We start from the raw sequence: 6,664 nt of genomic DNA on the forward strand, positions 1-6,664 counted from the left end.
CTTGTGTGCAGAAAAGCAGCATTTTGCAGTTTATGCATTTCCTGGCCATTATTATATAGGTTTCATTAAGACATAAATGCCGAAATAAAATTCCAAGAACTAGCTATAACCATTTCAAGGTCCAACCTCAAATAATCACAGAAAGTTAGTCTCTGCTGTTATTGTAGTTTTGCTTTTGTTGTTTTTGTTTTTTTCTGTTTTATTAATAGAGGTTAACATGGTTCTCTTTTGGTTTTATGTCTTTCAATGCTGGGTTACTGGGTTACTTGTAGGATTTTTTTTTTTAAATCTGAAGAAAACTCAATTTTTATTCTTCTGTGGAACACATGGATATACAGATAAATATTCCTTAAGCAGCTTGCAACCCTGAAGCTTGGGTATATAACGTATAAAACAATAGCAAATGAAATCTGAGCTCCAGGAATGACAACTGGACTTCAAAAGCATAAGTGAATACTTATGCAATTGCACACATGCCAGTAGTGTTCTGTGCCTCATCTAGTCTCTTAATCCAACTGTCTCAACTGCCTTGCAGTCTGCACATTGGACAGCCTGACTCCATATATTTCACCGTGTACAATGCCTTCCTTTCTAAATGAAATTTAACAAATCAACATGAGATTTGCATATAGGGATTTTTGTCTGGTGAGTTCATTGCTGAAGGCAAGCCTAGTTTTTGACTGCAGCATCTGCCCACATAAAAACTTTGACCCCCAAAGGGGATTGGATGCCGTCTGACTGTAGTAGCCTTGGGGTCCTTGCGGGTTCCCCGGGATCCACCAGAGGTGAGGCTTTTCTTCTAATTTGAGGACTACATCAAGAGCCCGGCTGATTAGAGGAGGTGGAAGGTCACGGCTGCTGCATTAAGGAACTGGTGAATCTGATGGCCTCAGTGTTCGGGATGCACAACGTATCCCCCGTGAAGATGGGGTAACAGTGGTGTCTATAGGTTGACTGTGGAGCCTGGGGCAGGGGCAGATAGGCCTGGGGATCAGGAGACCAATGTGCTTCTTATTCATCCACCTAATGGATGGCCAAGGAGCCTTCAGTAAATGGTGGAAACCTTTTTCTGAATATTCAACTTTCTCAAACTTTTATGAACTATGGTAAGAGTAAATGCTTATGAGAAACTAAAGACAAGTTCATTTTATTGTTAACATATTGTCATCTTCCCTCTGAGGATAACATAAAAGTGTAAATAAAACAGCAGACAAACACCTATAAGATGACTCGAGCTAAAGAGTCACATTTGCCTTAAAACAGTCGTCAGGCCTGAGAAGCAAACCTTACCTGCACAGTCTAACTTTGGCACACTCATACACAATGATCCTGAGTCCTTCTTCGATTCGCCATCTGTTTTTCTGAGGAATATTCTTCATTAATGTTTATTTTGTGCCATGATTATTACAAAGGGTAACCAGTGCAGGTTTATCCTCCTTTTAGGCAGTGACCCTGTCCTGGTCCTACTGTCTGTCTGCTGACTTCGCTTATCAGAGCTCCTGCGTGGCCAGCGGAAGCTGGATACGTTTTCATTCAGTGCATAGATCCTGCAGAAGAACCCTTTGAATTCTCCCAGGACTTGTTCGTCATACTCCACTGCCACGGCACTTTCCACTGGGACGCGGTTAATGCTTCTACGGGGTCTCCTGAGGTGGAACCTGTGGCTTCCATCCCAAGGATCTCTTCTGCATGCTCCACAACACAGCAGAGCTCAGCTTCTCAGACTGGGTAAAAGTCACCTAGAAGCTGGACACTGGAGGAGCCAGCGTGCTCGCTGGGTGGGAGAGTGCCATTTACAGTGGCTAGATGCCCAGAGAGGGCTTTTCCTTGCTTTTGCCTAGTGTTCACACTCACATGGCCTCCATTTAAGCTGTCACCCAAGTCTACTCCTTTTTCCTTCTTTTCTTCGGAGAAGTCCAAGGAAGTATCTAAGGAGGACAGAGATGTTGTCTTTCGGATTGTCCCATGGAGGGTATGGTGGTCACAGGCTGGGCTAATGCTGACTTGTAACTGGGAGCAGAGGATTTGTACTGGAGTCTCTCATTCTCTGATCTGGCCTGTTTTTGATGTCTTTTGTCTGTTGAAGGGATCCCCCCAGAGAAGCTTACATCTACACCCCTAAATGTGGAGCTTTGTCTCTTTGGAACAGGGATTGCACTGGAGGCGCATGTGATGTCTTCCGTAACATTTTTCAGTTTAGGAAGGGTTTGCCTCAAGTCTGGAGTCCCCAGTCTGTGTTGATATCTTAGCTGTGCTATATTTTTTCCAGAAGATAGACACCGTAATCAAATTGCAACCTCTCCCCACATTTTGAGTATAATGGAAACTTTCTCTCCTTTTCAATCAGCTTGTCATTGATATTAACTTTGATTGTTGATCCTAGATCTGTCATGAATTATACGATATCTGAGGGCCACCTGAAGGAAAAAGGAAATCATGGAGACCAAATGTGCAGTGTAACCAAGGGCAACAGCAACACTTCCGGTCATCTTTTGCTTGGAAGTCCTCAAAAGTGGGCAACTTGAAACCATATGTAAAGTAACCCTTATGCTCATTCAAGTCAAAAGGGTACATGTAGGAAAGCTCAGATAGTAATTGCCTGCAACAAATTGTCAACTGAGCATTAATCTTCGGAAAGAGTTCTCTTTTCATAGTACACTCCTTCCTCAACTCATTTAGGGATTCCTTCTGGAGTTGAAGCTTGAGGTGCTCTGTTGAAAATGTACTTCCTTTGTCCTGTAATGCAATTTCTTGGTTATGCAGTAATGTCACCTCCTGTCCCAAAGCTTTCTTCCGTCTTTCCAGTTCATTTCGAAGCACCAAAATTTTTAATTGCAGGCGCTCACTTTCTTTTTTCAGCTCATTGCCTGTAGATGTGAGTCTTGGTTTTTCTTCAGTTTCCTTTCCAATCTTCTAAACAGTTACCTGAGTCTGTTTAATTGCACATTGGGCTCTGTGAAGCATTGAGTCAACATCTGCCTTCCTTTGGCCTTCACTGGACTCACATGATGCCACCTCCAATATCCACAAGCTATGGCTGTGAGGTCAGTTATTTTAAGCCTCAGTTTCCCCATCACAGTAAAGAGAAGACATCATAAGAATTGCTAACACAGTTCTGATCCACCTGAATAAGAATATTCTTCTGAGCATTCAAACAACCCCTATGTTCAAATGGAGCACCATAATAGCCCCCAAATTATTTCATTTGGTTGCATGTGTGAATCTGCTGACTCAAGTATTTCAGCCCATCCAAACAGACTTTCCTTCAGTCAAGAGCTGATAGATGTCCTCCTTCCCACCCCATATCTTCACCAGGAAACAACATGTATCAAGATGATCTGGCATTATTCCAAAATCAAGACTCGGCCATGTTGGATTCAGGGAATTCTTAATTGCTTCACTTCTATAAAATTCTTTATATATCTTTTCAGTATTACACAAATGAAGTGTGAAGTAGGTGTCAAGGAGTTGATGGCCATTTCTATTAATATATTCTTAGCAGCAATGTTCTGAAGATGTCTAAGACACCGCTGCTGAGACAGCAGCTCCACATGCAGGGCCCACGTGGCAGCACGGAGGACACCGGGGGGACCGGGCCCCCAACCAACACTGTGGCACTTATCTTGACCCAGGGGCCATCAAGCTGCCACCACCTAGCCACAACCCACGCAACCTCTGCAGCTCAGAAACCTGCCACTGAGAGGCTGGACTGCTCTACCCCATCTCCCAGTGTTGTGTTTTTTAAATCAGTCCAAGCGTAGCATGAATTAGCAGCTACGGTTTTTGCCCAAAAGTCCACAGAGAAGTCTGCTGAAGGCCCTCTTGATTTCATGGTGGAGATCTGACAATTTCCTGTGCAGAGCTCCGTGAGATCTGCTGTGTTTACTTGTGTATCCCCGGTGACCAGAGAAGCACTTGGCACATAAAGTGCTAAGTGAAGAGAAGAGAAATTAAAACAAATGACAAATTCTAAAAATATCACAGGCATAGGCTACAATCTCAGGAGTTTTAATAAATTCGATTTCATGTAATTGTCATCAAAAGAAGGAAAAAATATAGGGTGCATTTATCATGGTAGCTGCTGTATTATCAAAAGTCTTCTTGATAGGAGAAAACTTCTGGTGTGACCAAGTGTTAATGTTAATGAGAATGGATTCCTTCACGTATAATTTTACACATCTGATGCTTGGAAGAATTTCCAAAGAGTAGCTTCTGGCTCCATACATTTCAAACCATGTTTTTTCTCTACTCTCCACCCCCACGTCCTGGGTGCCAATTAGACACGTTTGTTCACAGTATGATCTCTGACACCGGGTCTTCATGTCAAGATGTCAGGGAATTTGGGCCAAAGTCCTATAGGAGTGTTTCTGGAACCGTTTCTACACCAGAACGGCTAGAAATATCTAAGTCATACAGGGAAGGCATTGCAAAGCATGTAAATATATCCCAAAAAGGCCAAACCAAATGTAAACTCAACTCACCTGCCTCTAGACAAACACCTATGGCCACTCAACATCGCTGGACACAAGAGCAGTGTGATGGAGGGGAAGTCAGAGTGAAAAGAGATACAATCAAAATATTGACTTTGGCAAATTGTACAATTTAGCTGCATTGGCTTCACGGTAAATACACCTCTGATTTGTTCAGAGGTGCGCATGTCACCCATAACTTGGGGAGAGGGCAGTGCTCGTGGGCATCCCCGTCTTTCCTTGGATCAGGACATGGAAGGTGGGAAAGAGAAGGAATTTCTCCTCCCACTGAGGTGGTGAGGTTGCAACTATTTGAGGAGGAAGCAACGTAAGGGAGAACAAGGCCACGAAGTGGGAAACAGCTGAGAAGGGAGAGAGACAGAGAGAAATTACACCCCCACTTGAGCCCTTAAATTGGACCATGTCTGAATCTAGCTACATGCCTGCACTCCCCTGTTCTGTAAGTCAATGAATTTCCTTTTTAACTTAAGCCGGTTTGCATTTAAGTTTCTGTCATTTGAAGCCAAGAGTCCTGACTAACATGCAAGATGATAGGCTGTCAGCATGATCTTGCTAGTAGAAGTGTGAGAAATTCTCATATTACTGAGAAAAAAAGTAATTTATGGGCATACGGATAATTTCTCCAGGTCTTGAATGTTATTTTAAGCCAGAGAGTTCAAATATCACCCAGTAATTATGACAGTGATAACTTACATGTAGGCAGCATTCTAAAGTTTCAAAGTAATTTTTACATGTTATCTTATTTCATCCTCACAGAAGACATGCATTTTCACCAAAGTCTTTCAGATGAAGAAACTGAAGCTCAGAGAGGCTAAGTCACTTGCCTAAGGTCATCCAGTTGATGAGGGGCAGAGCCAGCACAGAAGCCTAGGTCTTGTGCTTCTTGTCCAGCATGCTTTCTATGATACACCAGGCCTCCCTGAGCACACCTGCAGATCCAGAACCTCCCATGTCCAGCAGAAATTATACTTCAGCTCAGAAGATAAAACATCCAACACCTCTGGGCCAGACCCACTCCTAGCCCATGGCCACTAATTCCTTTGTGTTCACCATTTAACCTTCTGGATAACTGATCCTGGCAACTTTAACTTCTCTGACTACCTTCTCTTAATCCTTTGCCTAAGTTCCAAACCCCCTCCCATATTCTAACTGCTGGGAACCACAAAGCCCCTGGCCTTTGCCCCACCAACTTAGTCTCAAACCCTTATTACATTTTTGACCACCAAGATGTTCAAACATGATTTCTACCCTCTCCTCTGGACATTTTTCGGGCTACTATATAACATAGGCTTTTGAATCTTTGACTCACCTGACTCCAATCCTGATTCCTATTGTCCTCATCCTCTCCTCTCGTCTCTTTCTGAACATTCAGCCCTGTATTACTTATTTCCAGAGCAGAGAGAGAGAGAGAATATCAGGCACACAACCAGCACCGGCCCTGTTCACACTGTCAGGTCTTCCATCTTACAAGTGTGGTTGGAAAACAGAATCTACCAGAGCTTAAGGCCTCTATTTCAAGGACTTTGAGATGAGGCTTTTCCTTAGAAATGGAGTGCCAAGAAATGGCATAAAGTTTCAGAGATGTCATTTTACTAGCAAAGAGTTTTGATTCTAGAGACTACTTCATTACTGACCATTTCAAGTATAAACTCCCCAAATAACAGCCCAGATAGAGCAGTCTTCCTCCTTGCAGGAAGATGGAATGAGGAGAAGCCCCGCATGACTGGCAGGAAGTGCCCAAAGAGGCTGCTCTGTAGGGCATATCACGGTCATCCAGTCAAGGGGTGCTCCCAAGGCTACTTCTCACCCAAGAGAAGGGTTTGGCCTCTGCAGCACAGACCAAGAAAAGTCTTCATGAATAAAGGGTTCAGGATTGCCCTGCGTCTAAAAGGCAAAATACTACAGGTTCAGCCAGAGGCAACTTCAGGAATGGAAGGGAGGCTGAGAACAATAACCCAACAGGCATTTCAGTACCATCTCGGAAGGAACTTGGGAACTATGGTTCAGGGACCATAATAGTAAACATTGCGAAAGTTTTCTAAAGCTTTGTAATTTCTCCATAGTTAATTTTTAACACTGTTTGTTTCCTACAATCTCCTATATTAAAGACGAGGTCCTGACAATGAAAAGAGCTGTGCATTTGCATGAAGGATAAAAGGAACTGGGAACTCCAA

The 6,664-nt window shown here is 43.3% G+C and overlaps 1 pseudogene; it reads right to left on the minus strand.

Moving 5' to 3' along the window:
• Positions 1-1,378: 1,378 nt before the first annotated feature.
• Positions 1,379-4,516, minus strand: LOC100063957 (UV radiation resistance-associated gene protein-like; annotated as a pseudogene).
• Between the last annotated feature and the right edge of the window lie 2,148 nt (positions 4,517-6,664).

This window comes from Equus caballus, chromosome 19 (assembly GCF_041296265.1).
Source record: "Equus caballus isolate H_3958 breed thoroughbred chromosome 19, TB-T2T, whole genome shotgun sequence".
In the NCBI taxonomy this organism is placed as follows: domain Eukaryota; kingdom Metazoa; phylum Chordata; class Mammalia; order Perissodactyla; family Equidae; genus Equus; species Equus caballus.